Below are 22,495 nucleotides of genomic sequence, written 5' to 3'. Positions count from 1 at the left end.
CTCTGGCTGACAGCCTCTTCCATGGGATTACACCTAATAGCCCAAGACCTACCAGGGATCAACAACACCCTGGCAGACCACTTAAGCAGAAACTTACTGGACCCCCATGAATGGCAGCTCCACAAAAATATCTTTTTACAAATCACTCAGGAGTGGGGGACTCTGGAGGGGGATCTCTTTGCTTCACATCGCAACCATCAGCTGAAAAAAATACTGTACCAGGGAGTATCACCACCTAGCGTGGAAGGTGGATGCCTTGACCTTCCGCTGGAACACCCTGTTTGTGTATGCATTCCCTCCTCTGCCTCTTATTCCCAAGGTACTGATCAAAATAAGGGAGGAGAGACCAAAGGGCCAGCCTCATTGCTCCAGATTGGCCCAGACAACATTAGTACCCCTTACTGTGCAGCCTGACATTACAGCCTCCCAGGCAGCTCCCCCTGATCTCAGACCTCTTGACTCAGGTGTGGGGGGATGCTGCATCCAGACTTGCAGACTCTCAAACTATCAGCATGGCTAAAACTCTAAATGTAAACAAGTGGCCTAAGTTAAGCAAGCAGGTCCTAGACATTATCAGAGTGGCCAGAAGGCAAGCACCAGAAAATCTTATGCAGGAAAATTGAAAAGATTCTGCTCCTGGAGCCAGTCCAGAGGGGGCAATACCTCACAACCTTCCATCCCTCTTAACCTGGACTACCTAGTGGAGCTATGTAATAGTGGCCTCTCCTTTTCTTCTATTAAAATCCATGCATCAGCCATTTCAGCTCATTTTGACACAGATCAGCCCCTGTTCTCCCATCCTTTGATTAAACAATTCCTTAGTGGGGCTTCTAATATCAGACCTCCCAGTAGGCCAGCCTGGGACCTGAATTATGAATTGGAAAAACTAACCTTACCACCCTTCAAACCTGCTGCTTCAGCAGAACTAAGATACCTCTCCTGGAAGACTGCTTTTCTCCTAGCTATCACCTCAGCCAGAATGGTTTCAGAACTTCAGGCACTGATGGCCATTGAGCCCTTCATCATTTTCCATGCATATAGGGTCTCCCTGAGGACTAATCCCTCCTTTATGCCCAAGGTGATATCTAATGTGACTCTCAACAGGCCATACATCTACCCACCTTCTTTCCTAACCCTCAAAACAAGGTGGAAAGAATTTTGCACTCACTAGATGTGCGCAGACAGCTCAGATACTATCTGGACCATACTAAACCCTTCAGGAAAACAGACCAACTACTTGTCAGCTTTGCCCCAGGGGCAGAGGGGAAGCCCATTTCCAAGCAAACCATTTCCAAATGGATATCACACTGTATCCATTTCTGCCACAGATTACATTGGGAACCCCCCCCAAATCTATTTGAACCCATTCCACTAGGGCAACCTCCACTTCCACAGCATTCCTCAGAGAAGTTCCCACCAGGGACATCCTGGAAGCTGCCACCTGGACTTCTGTCCATACCTTTACCAAGCATTACCACCTACCTCTATTCTCTAAGGCTAGGGCAGGATTTGCCTCTGCAGTTCTGCAGGACATGCTGACCCAGGCCTAGGTCTCTTACTAATCCAACCCACCCCTCTCCTCAGCTCTGGGAATCCTCCCACAGGTGATGACTGCAACAGTGAAACATGAAGAACATAGTACAGTTGTGTAAACTTACCATAAATGTAGATGTTCGAGTGGATTCACTGTTGCAGTCATCACACTTGGGTTATCTGCCTGCAGGTAGCCCTCAGTCAGCCTGAATACCAGAGTCTTAGTATTTCTGCATCGGATGCTGTTGCTTCTTCCATGGCATCAGGTCGTCAGGGGTATAAAACAGGCAGCCGATGCCATTACATCAGTCTTTCTTGCCGAGGAGGAGCCCGAAACAGAAGCAGTTCGCAAGTGCTGGTCGGCCGCTACCTGAAATTTTTATTTTTGAGTTTATAATCCTGAAGTATTCTAAAGCTAAGTATCCCACTGGGGATCCTTTTTTCTTGCTCTAACCGATGTCAGAAAAAGTTAACAATTGTCTTGCCTGTGGAAATCAAATACCTCACAGAGATTTTCATTCTTACTGCATCACCTGTTTAGGCCCAGACCACAACGTCCCTCGCTGTCGGTTTTGTGCCTTGCTTAACACCCGAAACATTCATCGTTGGGCTATCTTTGTCACTAAATTCATTTGTTCTCATTCTCCATATTCCGAAATGGCTTTGATAAGCCATCCGACTACCGATCTTCCATAAAAATGTAAAGATAAAGACAGAGACAGACTGCATAGGTCCAAAACTGCCAACAATGCTTCTGTTAAGCAAGTCACCAGTCCGCCGGTACTCAGTGAGGTGCCTTTGCAGCCCCTGATGCCTGCTTCTATGGATTCTTAGGCCTCTGCTGAGACCCAGTCAGAGTCTGGTATGCCGCGAGATGCTTCTTTGACTGTGGGACCTGCAGATGTCTCTAGCTTGGATGGGTCCAGAGCCGGTGTGCAGAAACCAGCTTCTGAGGGTGTAGTCCATCCTACCAATGTTTAAATCAAACCGACGACTTCATTTTTAGCCAAAACTACCGAGTTTCTTAGGTCCAGAGTATGCACTACACCTAGAAAACTGATGACCAAAGCACATGCTCAAGCTCCCATGCCACAAAAACAAATGCTTAGAATGGCTGAAGACCTTATTGCCCTAATTAGGGGAAGCCAGCCTTCCCCTGCTAAGACACAAAGAATTGAGTTTCCTTCTGATTCTACAGACCAGTAGTCCGATGACTCTGACCCTTCTGATTATCAGGACATGCCCCTACCAGCCTATGAGGATTCAGATGCAGAGGAATCCATTCCCTCTGCCTCCCCTCCAGAGGATTTTTCTTTTGGTGAAACCTTGCATACTTTAAGAGAGCATTTCCACTGGGAATGCCAAGACTACCCTCAGTCCAAAAAGAGACTCAGAGAATTTTTAGAGTTGCCTCAGCTATGGATGTTGCAGATGTTTTTATGGAATCCAGTCTTACTCCAGATACATTACCCCCAGCCCCTAGGAAACCTGACAGGTACTATAGAGTACCTGATTCCCACAAATTTCTCTTCAAGAATCCTACTGCAGATCCAGAGACCATTTCCCAGGGACCTAACGGTATTAAGGCTACTATAGCCAAACATCCTACCCCTTCGGACAGGGATTCCAGAGCTTTAGACAGATAGTGTAAGACGGTATATACCTCTGCAACTCTTGACATCAGGGCATTGAATTGCCAGTTTCACATGTTGAAGTACCAGCAACACATTATGGAACTAATTAAACAAAAAAATGGTGTTATTTCCAGATTGTGCAGAAAATAAAGATTTACAAGAGCTAATGCATTCTGCAAACCAAGTTAGTAAGCATACTTTGCAGTGTGGCTTTGATGCCCTAGAAGCATCTTGCAGGGCAGCAGTTACTGGGTCTGTACTGAGAAGGCATGCTTGGCTGAAGGAACAAACCTTGCCAGATCATGTCAAATCCAAATTACTAGACACTCCTTTACATAAGGACTGTTTGTTTGGCACCAAAGCAGAGGAAGTTCTTAAAGATGGAAGAAAAAGCTAAATCTATGCAAACTGTCAAAGAATTCTTACAAGTGCAACCAACTAGATTCAGTAGGCATTGGTCTTCAAAAAACTGGTCCTTTCCAGCCCCTCCCAGGCCTTCCCAGACCAGACCCAGGGGAAACAGGCCACCCAGACTACAGTCTCAGGGTATGCAGAGATCTAAACAATGGAGTGCCCCCTACCCCCAAAACAGGGAGTGGTAAGCCGCCCCTTATGGAAAAAGCTCACAATGACTTTTCAATTATCCTGCCCATCCCTGCCCAATTACTTGTGCCCCTAGGAGGAAAACTTGCCTTTCATGCAAAAAAATGGATGTCCATTACTCAGGAATGATGGGTCCTAAACATTGTATCCCAGGGGTACAAATTCTACTTCCATTCACTACCAATCCCAAGCGGGTTTCCAGACCTTCCTCCAAACCAGTGGGCAGAGGCTCAAAAGGAAGTACTTTCCCTGCTCAACAGCAGAGCTATTCAACCTGTTCCAGTTGAACAAAGGGGTCAGGGTTTCTAATCCAGACTTTTCTTGGTACCCAGAAAAGAGGGCTCTTGGTGCCCAATCCTGGATCTTTCAATTCTCAACATCTTTCTGGTGGTCCCAAAATTCAAGATGCTTACCCTGCAACAGCTTCTCCCTATGCTAGCAAGGATGCCTGGTTAGTCACACTAGACTTAAAAGAAGCTTATCTGCACATCCCCATAAGGGAGTCATGCAGGAAATATCTACTTTTCAGGGCTGGCTCTATGCACTATCAGTTCTCTGCACTTTCCTCTGGCTTATCTACTGCACCCAGAGTATTCACAAAGTGTCTGGCTCCAGCCATTGCATACTGCAGGCAGAGAAATATCCAAATTTTCCCATACTTGGACAACTACCTGATTCAGGTGGACAGTCAGGAATTGCTGCTTCAGCACCTGGCATTTGTAAAAAGTCTTCTCACTTCATTGGGGTACACCATCAATGAAAATAAATCACAACTGGTACCCAGTCAAAAGACTGCATTCCTGGGAGCAAGCTTAAACACAACTTCCCAGATGGCATTTCTCACTTCAGAAAAACAGGTCTATCTGACAAACTACTTCAGACAAATGACCACCAGAACACAGCTATCTGCCCTAGGATCATGGCCTCATGTATTCTGCTAATTCCATATGCAAGACTGGTACTTAAAAGGTCTTTGGTGCCAACATTCATCAGGACCTGGAAACAGTCATTCCTATCATTCTGTGTTCCTTTGGTGGGCAGAAGCATGCAACCACAACAAGGGACTGCTTTTTACTCAACCCCTTGCTGCTCAAACCCTGACAGATGCATCAGACTATGCATGGGGGGGCTCACATGGCAGGCAAATGCATTCAGGGCCACTGGAGCCCAGGGCAGATTCTCCTGCACATCAATCAAAAAGAGATGCTAGCTGTACAAAATGCTGTGACAGCCTTCAAATACCTAATCCTTCCAGGACAACTGCTTACAAAAACAGACAACATCACAGTTATGTGGTACATAAACAAGCAGGGGGGAACCCATTCTTACCCACTCTGCAGGTTAGCCATGGCCCTGTGGAACACAGCCTTGAGCAACCAAGTGCATCTACAAGCTCAATTCCTGCCAGGAAAACAAAATTCACTGGCAGACAACTTAAGCAGAAATCTAGACCCACACGAGTGAAAAGTGGAGCCCAACACATCCAACCTTCTGATCCAGAGGTGGGGGTCACCGGAGGTGGACCTCTTTGCCTCCCCCAAGAACCACCAGTTGAGCAAATACTCCACCAGGAACCCTCACAGCAGGGCCTGGAAGGTGGAGGCCCTATACTTTCAATGGGAAAACCTCTCAATTTATGCCTTTCCCCCTCTGCCCCTTCTCTCAAGAGTACTATTCAAGATAAAACAGGACAGGCCAAGGGCAATTCTTATTGATCCTGACTGGCCATGCCAGCACTGGTACCCACTCTTAAGCAGCCTGACAACAGTGCCACCCTGGCACCTTCACCAGACACCTACCCTGCTGTCTCAGCAGGAAGGACAGATTTTGCATCCAAAATTGCAAACCTTAAACCTTGCAGCCTGTCTTATCCCTTGAATACCCCACCAGCAACCCTCAGCAAACAGGTGCTGGAAGTCATTCTTGAAGCCAGAAGGCCTAGTGCTAGGAAATCCTATGCTGAAAAGTGGAAAAGATATTGTTATTGAAATCAGTCTCAAGGGAAGGACATAGCAGTACCCTCTTTACCTCTAGTCCTGGATTACCTAGCAGAGCTACTCCACAGAGGCCTATCCTTCTCCTCCATTAAGATTCATGCCTCTGCCATCTCAGCTCACTATAATACTGAACCACCTCTATTTTCTCACCCTCTCATCAAACAGTTCCTGAGAGGGGCTAACAACTTAAGGCCCCCTAGGTGAGCACCCACCCCTGCCTGGGACATGAACTTTGTACTGGAAAAGCTCACGCATCCCCCTTTTGAACCTGCTGCCTCAGCAGAGTTAAAATTCCTCTCTTGAAAAACAGCCATGCTTTTAGCCATAACTTCAGCAAGAAGAGTGTCTGAGTTACAGGCACTAATGGCTGTGGAACCCTTCATTATTTTCCATGCTGACAGAGCTTCCCTCAGGACTAACCCGTCCTTTATACCTAAGGTGGTGTCCTGTGTGGCTCTAAACCAATCCATCCATTTGCCACCCTTCTTCCCTAACCACCAGAATAAAGGGGAAAGGATCCTGCACTCCTTGGATGTACACAGACAGCTCAGGTTCTACCTTGACAGGACTAAGCCTTTCAGAAAATCTGACCAGCTGCTAGTCAGCTTTGCTACAGGGGCAGAGGGTAAGGCCATTTCAAAACAAACCATTTCCAAATGGATAGCACACTGCATCCATTTCTGCTGCAAATACCATAGAAAACCTACCCCACAGGGGATCAGACCACATTCCACTAGGGCTACTTCCACCTCTACGGCATTTCTCAGGGGAATCCCCACCAGGGACATTCTGGAAGCTGCAACCTGGAGTTCTGTATACATCTTCACCAAGCATTACCACCTACCTATTTTTTCTAAATCCAGGCCTGGATTTGCTGCAGCAGTCATGCAAGACCTACTAGCCAGTCCTAACACTTCTTGACTGCCTCCACCCTTCCTCAGCTTTGGGAATCAACCCAAGTGTGATGACTGCAACAGTGAAACATGAAGAACATAGTACAGTTGTGTACACTTATCATAAATGTAGATGTTCGAGTGTATTCACTGTTGCAGTCCTGGTTTCCCTCCCTCCAGCCCCCTGGCTTTCTTTATCTGTCTACCTCTCCTCTCTATGGCCATTCCTAATGGCATTGGTATGTACTTTTTACTGGTGGTGTTCCCCACCATATACTAGCTCCCTATTTGTGGGCTCCTGACATTTGGGGCAAGAAAAACTGATATAATGGCATTGGCTGCCTGTTTTATACCCCTGACAACCTGACGTCATGGAAGAAGCGGCAGCATCCAATGCAGAAATACTAAGACTCTGGTATTCAGGCTGACTAAGGGCTACCTGCAGGCAGATAACCCAAGAGTATGATGACTGCAACAATGAATACACTCGAACATCTACATTTATGGTAAGTGTACACAACTGTACTTTTCTCTCCCTTCTTCCCCCTTATATCGTCTTTCTTTCGGGAGACATAAGCTTCTCAAGGTGGTTTTTACCCACCAGGACCACTTTACCATATTACTTGGGCTTCTGATTGGTTAAGGCAAGAAAAACTGATGTAATGGCATCAGCTGCCTTGCTTTATAGCACTGACGACCTGACGTCAGTTAGCAAGAGACAGTAGCAGACACAGAAAAACACTGACTCTGGTATTTGGGCTGGCCGAGGGCTACCACAGCAGGGATAACTCACAGGTGATGACTGCAACAGTGAATACACTGGTAAATGTACACAACTGTACTGTTTGATTTGTCAAGGGAAAGTTGTGCATAAATAAACTCAGTGGACTTCGAGAAGGTCACCAAGGTAATGGATGATGGGAAAAAGTAAATACTACTTAGACCGACATACACCATTTGATACAATAACCCACTTGGGTCTAGTTGACCAAACTGGTCAAAAAACAGTACATAAATGGCTGGATTGCCAGCTGTCTCACAGACAGTACTTAGGAAGTCAGGGATGCCTGTTACAAAAACAGCATATGTGTCACTGTGCAATTCCTCCCATCTCAACTGTCCACAAAAATCGCAAAGTAGGAAATATTGCCCAGTATATCTGGTACATCACTGCTAGCAAAATTGCAAGAACAACATTAACAGTCACATTATGGCACTATCCCATCTGCAGACAAATCAGAAAGCCAGAAGTACTGCCCAAAATATCTGGTTGATCCCTACTAGTAGTAATGTAGACAGGCACATCTCACTGTATAATTCCAGTCATCTCAACTGCTCACAAAAATCACAAAGCAAGAAATACTGGGTAATATATCTGGGAAATCCCTGCTAGCAAATCTGTAACCAAATTAATACCCCAGCACCATTCCCCTCATACCAACTTCCCACATAAATAGTAAAGACAGGCATCTTGCCAAATAATATCTGTTTGATCACTTTAGCAGTAGTTCCAAAAAAAGGACACATTTTATTGGCAATTCCTGTTATCTGAAATGTCCACACAAATCACACAAGCAGAAGTATTGCCCAAAATATCTGGTTGATCCTTGCAAGTGATGTTTTGAAAAGGGGACATTTGGTTGTGCTATTCCACTCATCTAAATTGCTCACACAAAGAAAGAGACACTGCCCAACTTATGTGGTGACTCACTGCCAGCATGGTAGTCAATACAGTAAGAACACCTGTCTTATGTCATTCTTCACCTCGTCCCAACTATCCACACAAATGAAAAGTCAGTAGGATTTCCCAAATTATCTGTTTGATCCATGCCAGCAGTACTGTAAAAAAGTGCAAGTATCACTGTGCAATTCATATTATTTTTGCTGTCCAACAAAATAATAAAGCAATAAATATTGCCTGATATATCTGGGAAATCCCTGCCAGCAGTATTGTAAGAAAGTACATTTGGGTAAAATCTTACCATAACAGTAGATGTCCTTTTCTTCACTATTGCAGTATTCCTTACATGTTGGGGATTCCCTCCCTTGGGTAGCCTGATGTCCGGCCAGTTTACAAAAGCCTACTGTTGCTTTAATGTATGTTGTACGTCACACATATGCTCCTCGCATAGTGTAAGCATAAAGGTGATTCCAGATGTACCATCCTCAGAACTGATTGCCCCAGTAGGAATATCAGTCCAAGGAAAACCAAGAGGTAACCAGTACATCCAGGAGGGAAATGGACTGGGGGAGGAAGTGAATACTGCAACAGTGAAGGAAAGGACATCTACTGTTATGGTAAGAGTTTACACAACTGTACTATGTCCTTCCTTTCAATGGTTGCAATATTCCTTACATCTTCGGAGAGCACCAAAGCTCAAGAAGAAACTTGGGAGGAGGAAACACCACCAGAACCTTCTAGGAAGCCATGAAGGATGGCCCTAGTAAAACCATCTCTAACGCTGGATAGTCCATCCAACTTGTACTGCTTGGTAAATGTATGCACATAAGTCCAGGTAGCTGCTTCAAGAATAGACTTAGTATCCAACTCCTTGAAAAAAACAACAGAAGAAGCCACAGCTCTGGTAAAATGAGCCTTTACATAAGAAGGAATGCTCTTACCATGAAAAGATTAACAAAAAGAAACTGCACGTCCAAAGTATGCAGCATCCTCTCACTGTCAGACTGTGGACAGGGGAAAAAAGTAGGCAAATGAATAGACTGATTAAGTGACAACTCATTAACCAGTTTGGGCATAAAAGGAGGATTAGTATGCAAGGTCACCCTGTCCTTAGGAAACACCAAAAAAGAAGGACAAGCTATAAGGGCTTGAAGCTCAGACACCCAGCTGGCAGAAGTAAGGGCCAACAAAAGGAGCCTGATTAAACTTCTCCAAAACAAATAAATAAACAATAAAAATAAGATCCCAGGAGAAGGAACAGGTTTCCAGGGAGGCCTAATATGAAGGATGCCTTTAAGGAATTATTTATCCTCAAATCTGGAAGCTAAATGAGGAGATAAAGGCAGATAAGCAGAGACTGTTGACAAGTGGGCCTTAATAGAAGAATAGGCCAAACCAGCAGTGAGCAATTCACACAAATAAGAGAGAACCAAAGGAACATTCATAGTAAGTGGGTCCAGGTTACCAGAGAGACACCAAACAGAAAACCTCTTCCATTTGGATTAAGTAGGATTTTCTAGTATTGAGTTTCCTGGCTTCCTGCAGGACCCTAAGCATGTCCTCAGAAAAAGGTATCTATGTAGAATCAAAATCCTATCATCCACAGTGTCAGCTGAAGAGTGGGCAGGTGGGGATGGATGAGAGATCCCTTGTCTTGTGTGAGTAGGTCCACCCTGTGGGGTAACTTGTGATGACTGTCCTTTGCTAAATGCAAAAGAAGATGGAGCTAATGCTGTCACTGCCAAAAGGGAGTCACCAACAAGATTTTGGAAGTGTCCTGTTGAATTTTGAACTGGACTTTTGGAATGAGTGGAAGAGGAGGGTAACATCCCCTTCCAATAAAATGAAAGGGCATCCACCTTCCACACCAGAGGACCTGGAACTGTGGCACAAAATAAAGGATGTCACCTTTATACCCTACGCTACATTCTGACTGGCAGGAAAGAAGTTTTGAGGATGTTACATCCAGATGTCACCTTTACACCCTATGCTACATGGGGAGCATATGTGTGACATACGGAGTTCCTTAAAGCAACAGTAGGCTTTTGCATACTGGCCAGATGTCAGGCTACCCCAAGATGTAAGGAATACTACAACCAGTGAATGGAAGGACATCAGCATTTACAGTTACCTTGTGCACTATTGCCCTCAACCCAACTACCCAGACAAATCGGAAAGCGAGAAGTACTACCCAAAATGCTAGGTTGATCCCTGCAATCAGTACTGTAAAAAAGGAAAGATCTCACTGTGCAATATCTGTCTTCTGAACTGTCCACAAAAATCACAAGCCAAGAAATACTGCCCAGTATATCTTTGAAATCTCTGAAAACAATACTGTAAGCATATTAATACCACTTATCTTATGGCACCATTCCCCTCATCCCAACCACCCATGCAAATTGCAAAGCCAGACATTTTGCCAAAATTATCTGTTTGATCACTGTCAGCAGTATTGCAAGAAAAGAGGACATATTTCATTGCTGAATTGCTCACATCTCAAATGTCCACACAAATCACACAACCAAAAGTATTGTCCAAGAAAGCTGGCCGATCTGTGCCAGCAGTATCATAAAAAAGGGCACATCTCATTGTAGAATTCCTCTCATCTACATTGCTCACAAAAATCACTAATCAAGAAATACTGCCCAATGTATCTGGTAAATCTCTGCTAACAGTGTTGTAGAAAAAGGACAGAATTCATTGTGCAATTCTTCTCATCTGAAATGCCCACCCAAATCACAGAACCAGAAGTATTGGGCAAATGTATCTGGTCTTTTATGCCAGCAGGACTGTAAAAAGAAAGGCCACATCTCACTGTTTAATTCCTCATCTCAAATATTCACAAAAATCACAAAGCCAGTAATACCACCCAACATGCAGTCAAGCATTGCCAGCATTTTAGTCAATTACAGTAAGAGCACTTGTTTTATGTCCCTGTTTGCCTCATCGCAACTGCCCACACAAATGAAACGCCAGCAGTACTGCCCAAACTAAATGGGTTAATCCCTGCCATTAGCACTGTAAAACAGTGCACATATCACTGTGCAATTCCTCTCATAGGTTCATAGGTAGGTACTAGGCTATCAGCCCAAGGGCCTAAGTAAGCCTAGCCAACAAGGTTCCCTGGCTTATGCCACCCAAGAAAGTTATTTTCCTGTGCCCCTGTCGAACAGAGCCACTGAAGTGATCTCCGGGGTGTATTTCCTATTTCCCATTCACTCATAAATATTTTTCTTAAAGACTGCTAATGAGGAACTTTGCTTGAAATAGATGGGTTAGTTTGTTCCAGAGTATGGGAAGTCTCTGGGACAGGAATCTATCCCTCCAGCATGTCCTGTTTATTGTGGTGATGAGGTTTAGGTCCCTAGAGTGTGTAGCTCAGAGGGATTGGGATTTCTTTAGGTGTAGCATGTCCAACAGTTCTGGGTTTGACATAGTTTTATATGTTAGGCAGAGATCACCTCGGAGTAGGCGATATGCTCCGGAGTAAAGCTGGAGTTTTTTGAGACCGTCAGTGTAGGGCATCTGTCTGAGGCCAGTAATCCTCTTTGTGAGGAAATTCTGTGGCCTTTCTAGCTGCTGCAGATGTCTTGTGAAGTACATTCCAAAAGGGGCATTGTACTCTATAATGGGTCTAATGAGTGTCGAGTAGAGGGGAGCAATGACTTCTTTTTTCCTGGATGAGAACCTTTTTGTGATTTGGTGTGTCACGTAGAAGGATTTCCTGACTACTGTGGTGATGTGATTATCAAAAGAGAGACTACTGTCCACCTGGGTCCCAAAGTCTCTTATCACACATTTGGCATCAAGTAGACTACCATTTATGTGGTAGTTCATGGGCACAGAGTTTTTACCAAAGGGGATGACAATGCACTTTTTGGCATTGAGCTTGAGGCCATGGCTCTGACACCAAACATATGTCTCAGTGAGGCCCTTCTGTAGGATATCCACATCATTTGGGGATTCTACTATGGCTCCTAGTTTGCAGTCATCTGTGAACTTCATTAGTCAAAGGCCTTCTGTGTTTGGTATCTAGTTCTCTGGAGTACAGGCTAACAGGAGAGGTCCCAGGATTGAACCCTGTGGTACTCCACTTATTACTGGTTTGAAGTCAGATTTGGAGTCTCCAACTTTTACAGTGTGGGTTCTGTTAGTGAGCCAGTTGGCAACCCATCTTGTGACATAGGGATTTATACCTAGTTTAGTGAGTTTAGCTATAATTCCCGAATGGGGGATGGTGTCGAAAGCTTTGGCGAGGTCAAGATAGGCTGTGTGAACCACCTTAACTTCATCTACGGCTTTGGTGACTGCCTCAAAGAAGTCGTTCAGGTTCAGGAGGCATGATCTGCCTTTCACAAACCGGAACTGGGTGGGGTCTAGAGTTTGGAGGTTACCAGTGTATTTGTTTATGAGTTCCATGATGATACATTCCATGGCCTTACAGACCAGGCTCATCAGGCTAATGGGGTGATAGTTCCCGGGATCATAGGTTGGTACTAGGCTATAGGCTCTAGGGCCTATACAAGCCTCGCCATAACAATTCCCTGGATATTTCTTCCCACAGTATTTACTTCCCTGGACCCCTGTCTAGTAGGGCGACTGACGTGATCCCCAGGTTGAATTTCCTATCTCCCATCCAATCATCAAGGTTTCTTTTGAAGAGGGCCAAAGAGGCGCTCTGCTTGACATGTAAGGGCAGTCGATTCCAGAGTCTGGGGAGCCTCTGGGTCAGTAACCTATCCCTCCAGCATGTTTTGTTCATTGTGATGACAAGGTTTAGATCCCTGGAGCGTGTGTCTTTGAGGGATTGGGATTTCTTTAAGTGTAGCATGCCCAACAACTCTGGGTTTGACATGGCCTTGCATGTTAAGCAGAGATCGCCTCTGAGTAGACGATATGCGACAGAGTATAGGTGGAGCTTTTTTAGATGGTCAGCATAGAGCATCTGCTTTAGGCCTGTGATTCTTTTAGTGAGGTATTTCTGTGGCCTTTCCAGTTGTTGCAAATGTCTTGTGAGGTACATACCAAATGGGTCATTGTATTCTATAATGGGTCTAATGAGGGATGAGTACAGTGGGACAATGACCTCCTTTTTTCTGGATGATGGTATGTTCTGTATGGTTATTATATCTCAAGGGACCCCTCAGTGTAAAGTGATTTTGGAGGATTTTTTTCCTAGAATCTACTTTAGGCTTCCTTTATATATGTCATATTAAACATAAAATAAGCTAGTTTAATTGTTTCTACTAAGGCTTCTAATTTTAAGTCCAAGTGCTGACAGACCCTTTCTCATGTTCTTCCTGAGGTGCCAAAACTATTGTTGTATTCCAGGGGCTGGTAACTAACCACTTTTGCTTCTACTTCTAAGAACTTTTAACAGATATTTAGACTACTTAGCTATTTACAACTGCCTGCAGTGGGAAAATATGTATTTCAGCTTGAATGTTGTCAAAATGTGCAGTATTTGTTTACAAATACTTTCCTTACAGTACAGCACAGAACAAAATAAGTCCAATGTTCTGTTGTTAAATTTGGGTTAATGATATTGTTTCCTCTTTCTACGGCACCATAAAACTCTTTGTCCATGACATTTTCCCACCTCTTTTGTTTTGTTAACTATACAGCTGACTTGTTACACTACAGCATAGCAATGCTTCTTCCAAACTATAGTTCTTAAGCATGACAAATTAGTAATTTTTTCGTGCTAGTACTGCGACAGGTTGCACACTTGCCTTTGGTACAGAAGGCTGTGGGCTCTATTCTCATACCAGGTAGAGCAATTTCTGAAACAGAAGGAGGTGCTGCACTTCTGAATGTGCTGCTCTACAGATGATAGGTTCCATCTGCCTGCATTAGTGATAGCTCAGGTGGATGTAAAACGTTCCATAGCACCTATCAAAAACAGTAGGGGAACTTCTGTGATACCCTGGCCAAATTTCCCCTAGAATTATAAATTACAGCTTGGGTCTCGCTTGAAAACAGGTTACTATCTAGTGGGATTAAGCCTGTCAACAAAGGATAAAAAAATAGAAATATGTTTTCTGTGTTGTGAACATTGCCAGGATTTGTAAGAGTATGACATTTGCTATTTTTCCATAGGAAAAAAGTCTTCTATTTTTAAACTGGATTGAGGGCTATTACTATGTATCATATATTTTATACTTTATCATCATATTTAAATTACTGCGGTGGTGGTGCTGCGGTAGCATTGTCGCCTCACAGTTAGACGTTGCCCATTCGATTCTCAGTTAGAGCATCTTCTGTGTGGTGACATGCGTGAATGGGCATTCCATCGTTAGGCCCGGCAAGCCAGCACATAAAAATCTACTGCCAATCATTAGCGGACCGGAGTTCCGCTGTGGCGACCCTTAACCGGGAAAAGCTGAAAGACACACACATCATCATATTTAAATTATATATTATTATACAATGTTTTTGTTTTATTTTTTCACATGCCCAAGCTAGCTATCTACTGTGCCCTGGCAAAAAAAGCAACCACGAGCCATGATTAGTTGCATGAGGTCTAGATCAGCCAGGATTTCTGAGATGTCAGTGGATTTTGGGCCTAAAAATTTGAAAGCCAGAAGGATAACCATATTATTGTTTTTGTAGATTTCAGTGATGATGAAGTAAAACAGGATTTTAAATTTGGGAAGTGAGGCAGGTGGTTTCACTTCCACAAGGCCCAAGTACTTTCTTGTGGTTGGTGCTTACAGGACAACTCACTACTGTTTCTAAAAATTCATTTATTGTCTGTTGGCTATGACATTCGTTTTGTGCTGAAATCTAGGAAGCAAAGTGCCAATAAAACATGAATATACATGACCTTTGATAATAAATGGAGAGGCACTAGTGAATTGAATGTTTTATGATCTGCAGTAAAACTGAGAATGGTTTTTGAAATACAGATCAGTCTGACTTTTTTAACCAGAATGACTAGTCGTGTCAGTGAAGCAAAATAGAAGACAAGAAAAACTGTTAAAAAACCAAGTAGCGTACACGAGACAGGATCATCACGAAGTTGTTTGATTTAACGCACTTTACTGAAATCAAGCGTTTTCACCTCTGCCCCTGCAGAAGCTTCTTCAGAATATAAAAAACAAAGAAAAAAGCGCCAACATTTTCAAAATTTAAACCCTTGCTGAGCAACGTGATGTCACTTCCTTAGATAAATGAAACTTGAAACAGTGACCATATAAAAAATGTAACCATATAAAAACAGGCATACCCGTAATATGTACAAGCATATTTACAGAGTTAAAAAGATTCACATCAAGTGAATCAACCATAAAAAGAAACTTCAAAAGGGTCCAATTAGCCAAAATTCTATCAAGTATAAAAGCAATAAAGCAGATTTTTGTATGCATTCATGATTATAAAAACTAATAAATAGTCTTAACCATAGTACTCAGTATTAAAAAAAGCGAATCTTTTTTAAAAAAAATGTTTTCAAAATGCATTTTTAACATAACGCCATATCCTATCTCAAGTAGCTTCTATACTTTAAAACAGAAGAAATATTACAACACTCATTCAAGCCAGGATCCGAAAAAGCATCTAGTAAAATTTGCCACTCAAGCTCCCTAGTTTCTAAAACAAGAGACTGGGGACCCCCCCCCAATCCCCATTGTGACATGGTCAATCCCCATAAAGTGAAAACTGTGTCCAGTATGACTCAAGATATGTTTTGATAAAGCATTATCACTTTTCATATTCTTTATGGCATAACAGTGCTGGTAGATACGGTCCCGTAGCCTACGGTCCGTTTTCCCTATATAAAACACGGGGCAACAATCACAAAAGGCGGCATAGACTACAGATTTTGTATTGCAGTTTATCTTATAATTGATGGTATATTTCTTATCCCTAATAGTGAATGAACTCCCTGTTTTGAGAAATTTGCACCAGTTACAAGCACCACAAATTGATGTGCCATATTGTCTAGTAAAGGAGTTACCCAGTCTACTCCTCTGCAAGAGTTCTTTCAAGTTACTACCCCTCCTGTATACAATAGAAGGATATGTACCCAATGTATTTGATAATGTAGAATTGTTCTGAATAAAATACCAGTTCTTTCTAATGATAGAACACAGGTCCCCCGCAAACCTATTATACGTAGTGACCAGACTTGTCTTAAAGTCAGTCTCATTTAAACCTTCATCAATGTTAATATCAGTAGTCAGAATAGTATTAATGACAGGACCTGACATACCATCAATCAATTGGGCAGTATCCTGTTCATTATGATTTAATAGAGGTTGATAAAATCCATTATTCCTTTTGAAAGAAACCTCATCAATCAAGCCATCAATCAAATCTTCAGGGTATCCCCTGTTTATGAACATTACTTTCAAAGTGGCACATTCGTGTTCAAATGCTTGGGCCGTACTACACATACGGACCGCTCTAACAAGTTGCCCCTTTACAATTGATCTCTTTTGTTTCGGTGGATGATTACTAGAAAAATGCAACAAAGAGTTGCAATAAGTTGGTTTCCTGTAAATCAATGACTGAAACCGGTTGTTACTCAAATCTTTAACCAACTTCACATCCAGGTAGTCAATTTCATTTGTTGAAAAATGATAAGTGAATTTCAAGAATGAAGTAGTCTCATTCATGTAGTTGGTAAGGTCTACTACAACCTCTTCATCCCCTTGGACTAAAATAAACACATCGTCTAAAAAACGTGTGTAATATTTTATAACATTTTTAAAACTTGGGTTATTTAGAAGAAATGTTTTCTCCCAGTAAGCTACAACAAGATTCACTACACTACCCCCACAAGGGGAGCCCATGGCAATCCCTTGTTTCTGGAGGTAGTAGCGGTCATCAAAAATGAAGAAGTTGGAGGACAATACAATGTCCAATAATTGAGTTACAACCGCTATGTCATCCCTGGGGGCATTAAAGCTAATCAGCATCAGCTCGACCCATTCTACTGCTTCCTGGTGTGGTATAGAGGTGTAAAGGTCAACCACATCGATGGTTAGGAAGTTAAGTGATGGGTCAAATGGAATGTCATTGATTGATTTCAGGAAAGACCAAGAGTCTTTGCAGATTTCAGGAATTAACCGCAGATATTTAGATATAATGCTATCAATGAGTCTAGAACATGGGTGGGTGATAGAACATCTCCCATCCACTAAGGCTCGCATCGGTGGATTTGCCAAGTCCTTATGGATTTTAGGGATCCCAAACATGACCGGCACTTTAGGGAAAGATATGTTGATAAAATTATATGTATCAATATCAATCTTCCCTTCAATAAACAAGTCCCTGAAGTACCCTTTTATCCTGTTTTGGGTCCCTACCATCTCATTTAAGGAAGAGCATTCATAAGCAGTAGAGTTCAACACAGACAACATTCTCTTGTTGTAATCAGCTTTATCAAAGATGACTAAACCCCCTCCTTTATCGGGTTTCATTACCCTAACTGACATCCCACATAAGTTATTTAGAGCCATCATTTGATCTAAAGAAATGTTACTCCGGTTATCCAACCATTTAATAGAGGCAAAAAAATGTCTAAAATCAAGCTCACAAACACTCTCAAAAATGTGCAAGTTGGGATGCAAAGGAGGATTAAATGTGCTAGACAATTTAAGTGTTGATCTTTCACTTCGTGTTTCATTATTGAAAAAAACTTTTAAATTTAATCTACGCACAAAACATTTCAAGTCAATCAGTGTTTTAGTTAAACTAAGTTTCTGATCTGGAACAAAAGAGAAACCATTAGCCAATAATTATATCAAATCACTGTCGATAGAAATGTTTGAAAAGTTATAAACTTTAAAGTCACCTTTGGTGTTAACCAAAATGGCAGGTTGGCTTAAGTCTACTGAAGGACCGCCATCCTGTTCATTTAATACAGCTGTTTGTTCCAGTTCTTGTGATGCTGTTGGCGGTTGTTCTTGCCCCCTAAAAAAGGCCTCTGTTGAGCCTTATAATTAGGATTGCCATTATTATTCTGATAATTGGCTTTTATCCTGCTGCTCCTCCTTAATTCCTGGGACGATGTCCCCTCCCCACTATCACCTGGATGATCTCCAATATCCAGAGAATTCTCTGGAATGTCTGTAGAGGCTAAAGCTCCTCTGTTGTTATTCCCATTGTGCTGATTGTCACTATTGAGTTTATTTTTAAAGAGGTTGGGGTAAGCAAAACTATTTTGGTAAGCTTGTCTGTCCCTTACCAATTTTTTTTATTTATTAAATTTCAACTTGGACAATAAAGCGTCGATGCTCGAGAAAATAAGGTTATAATCATACTTATACCGCATGAAGTTAATGTCTGTTTTTATAGTCTCGTCCAGTTGGCCAGTTTCAGTCAAGAGGTTACTTATATGGTTGTTATAATGTTTAATCATTAATTCCAACAGCTCAAGTCCCTGCCTATTGAAAAGAGCCATTAGGTCTTTGGAAAATAATGAATCATTAAATAATCCAGTAGGTGTAAAAGAATTCCTTAACCCTTTAGGAATAATTTTTTCCGTTAAACATTGCTGGAAATAAGCGACCTCAAGTTGCAACTTTTTAATCTTGAGCATTTTGCCATCCAGAATTTTAAGTTTATCAGAGATATTGTCAACAAGGTTACCTGCAGAATCAGAACCAGGGACCGGTGAGCCAGACGATGAAGAAGGACCAAAGGAAAAAGCGTCCAAATTCCCAGCCCATTCGGTGAAGTGTGGCACACCAATAGGTCCAACATTGTTATCAAAAGTAGATCCAGCCAGGTTTAAAGCCAAAGAAGCAGGGTTGCTGTCAGGAAAACGGCCAATATGAACCCTGTCCGTGGAGCCTGTAACTCGGCTCCTGTTGTTGTTATCATTACGATCATGCGTATCATTCATCCCTGAAAGAACGCCACCCTTCAAGGCTGAGGAAGTATTTTCCAAGCCCATGCTGCCAACTGTGTTACAGGAGCGAGGAGGCTGTCCGGCTGGGATGGGCAACGAATTTTCATTCAATGACGGGTTACTAGCAGGCAAACCTCCTGCATTGTTAACCCGTAATGTTGACGCTTCATTTCTTTCTATATTATCCAAGCGCGTGTTCATGACATCCAACCGCTGGTTAAGCGAAAGTAAAAGCGCTTGGGTACTGAATGGTTCGTCAGTATTACCCGCAGTCTCTGAACCAAAAATATTAGGTGTCCTAGGGCTCGTGGAAACACCAGACGACATACCAGCAAAATAGAAGACAAGAAAAACTGTTAAAAAACCAAGTAGCGTACACGAGACAGGATCACCACGAAGTTGTTTGATTTAACGCACTTTATTGAAATCAAGCATTTTCACCTCTGCCCCTGCAGAAGCTTCTTCAGAATACAAAAAACAAAGAAAAAAGCGCCAACATTTTCAAAATTTAAACCCTTGCTGAGCAACGTGATGTCACTTCCTTAGATAAATGTAACTTGAAACAGTGACCATATAAAAAATGTAACCACATAAAAACAGGCATACCCGTAATATGTACAAGCATATTTACAGAGTTAAAAAGATTCACATCAAGTGAATCAACCATAAAAAGAAACTTCAAAAGGGTCCAATTAGCCAAAATTCTATCAAGTATAAAAGCAATAAAGCAGATTTTTGTATGCATCCATGATTATAAAAACTAATAAATAGTCTTAACCATAGTACTCAGTATTAAAAAAAGCGAATCTTTTTTTAAAAAAAATGTTTTCAAAATGCATTTTTAACATAACGCCATATCCTATCTCAAGTAGCTTCTATACTTTAAAACAGAAGAAATATTACAACACTCATTCAAGCCAGGATCCGAAAAAGCGTCTAGTAAAATTTGCCACTCAAGCTCCCTAGTTTCTAAAACAAGAGACTGGGGACCCCCCCCCAATCCCCATTGTGACATGGTCAATCCCCATAAAGTGAAAACTGTGTCCAGTATGACTCAAGATATGTTTTGATAAAGCATTATCACTTTTCATATTCTTTATGGCATAACAGTGCTGGTAGATACGGTCCCGTAGCCTACGGTCCATTTTCCCTATATAAAACACGGGGCAACAATCACAAAAGGCGGCATAGACTACAGATTTTGTATTGCAGTTTATCTTATAATTGATGGTATATTTCTTATCCCTAATAGTGAATGAACTCCCTGTTTTGAGAAATTTGCACCAGTTACAAGCACCACAAATTGATGTGCCATATTGTCTAGTAAAGGAGTTACCCAGTCTACTCCTCTGCAAGAGTTCTTTCAAGTTACTACCCCTCCTGTATACAATAGAAGGATATGTACCCAATGTATTTGATAATGTAGAATTTTTCTGAATAAAATACCAGTTCTTTCTAATGATAGAACACAGGTCCCCCGCAAACCTATTATACGTAGTGACCAGACTTGTCTTAAAGTCAGTCTCATTTAAACCTTCATCAATGTTAATATCAGTAGTCAGAATAGTATTAATGACAGGACCTGACATACCATCAATCAATTGGGCAGTATCCTGTTCATTATGATTTAATAGAGGTTGATAAAATCCATTATTCCTTTTGAAAGAAACCTCATCAATCAAGCCATCAATCAAATCTTCAGGGTATCCCCTGTTTATGAACATTACTTTCAAAGTGGCACATTCGTGTTCAAATGCTTGGGCCGTACTACACATACGGACCGCTCTAACAAGTTGCCCCTTTACAATTGATCTCTTTTGTTTCGGTGGATGATTACTAGAAAAATGCAACAAAGAGTTGCAATAAGTTGGTTTCCTGTAAATCAATGACTGAAACCGGTTGTTACTCAAATCTTTAACCAACTTCACATCCAGGTAGTCAATTTCATTTGTTGAAAAATGATAAGTGAATTTCAAAAATGAAGTAGTCTCATTCATGTAGTTGGTAAGGTCTACTACAACCTCTTCATCCCCTTGGACTAAAATAAACACATCGTCTAAAAATCGCGTGTAATATTTTATAACATTTTTAAAACTTGGGTTATTTAGAAGAAATGTTTTCTCCCAGTAAGCTACAAAAAGATTCTCTACACTACCCCCACAAGGGGAGCCCATGGCAATCCCTTGTTTCTGGAGGTAGTAGCGGTCATCAAAAATGAAGAAGTTGGAGGACAATAAAATGTCCAATAATTGAGTTACAACTGCTATGTCATCCCTGGGGGCATTAAAGCTAATCAGCATCAGCTCGACCCATTCTACCGCTTCCTGGTGTGGTATAGAGGTGTAAAGGTCAACCACATCGATGGTTAGGAAGTTAAGTGACGGGTCAAATGGAATGTCATTGATTGATTTCAGGAAAGACCAAGAGTCTTTGCAGATTTCAGGAATTAACCGCAGATATTTAGATATAATGCTATCAATGAGTCTAGAACATGGGTGGGTGATAGAACATCTCCCATCCACTAAGGCTCGCATCGGTGGATTTGCCAAGTCCTTATGGATTTTAGGGATCCCAAACATGACCGGCACTTTAGGGAAAGATATGTTGATAAAATTATATGTATCGGTATCAATCTTCCCTTCAATAAACAAGTCCCTGAAGCACCCTTTTATCCTGTTTTGGGTCCCTACCATCTCATTTAAGGAAGAGCATTCATAAGCAGTAGAGTTCAACAGACAACATTCTCTTGTTGTAATCAGCTTTATCAAAGATGACTAAACCCCCTCCTTTATCGGGTTTCATTACCCTAACTGACATCCCACATAAGTTATTTAGAGCCATCATTTGATCTAAAGAAATGTTACTCCGGTTATCCAACCATTTAATAGAGGCAAAAAAATGTCTAAAATCAAGCTCACAAACACTCTCAAAAATGTGCAAGTTGGGATGCAAAGGAGGATTAAATGTGCTAGACAATTTAAGTGTTGATCTTTCACTTCGTGTTTCATTATTGAAAAAAACTTTTAAATTTAATCTACGCACAAAACATTTCAAGTCAATCAGTATTTTAGTTAAACTAAGTTTCTGATCTGGAACAAAAGAGAAACCATTAGCCAATAATTCTATCAAATCACTGTCGGTAGAAATGTTTGAAAAGTTATAAACTTTAAAGTCACCTTTGGTGTTAACCAAAATGGCAGGTTGGCTTAAGTCTACTGAAGGACCGCCATCCTGTCCATTTAATACTGCTGTTTGTTCCAGTTCTTGTGATGCTGTTGGCGGTTGTTCTTGCCCCC

Source organism: Protopterus annectens, chromosome 5.part0 (genome assembly GCF_019279795.1).
Source record: "Protopterus annectens isolate FY-2018-M chromosome 5.part0, PAN1.0, whole genome shotgun sequence".
Taxonomy (NCBI): Eukaryota; Metazoa; Chordata; order Ceratodontiformes; family Protopteridae; genus Protopterus; species Protopterus annectens.
This window is presented reverse-complemented; position numbering follows the sequence as displayed.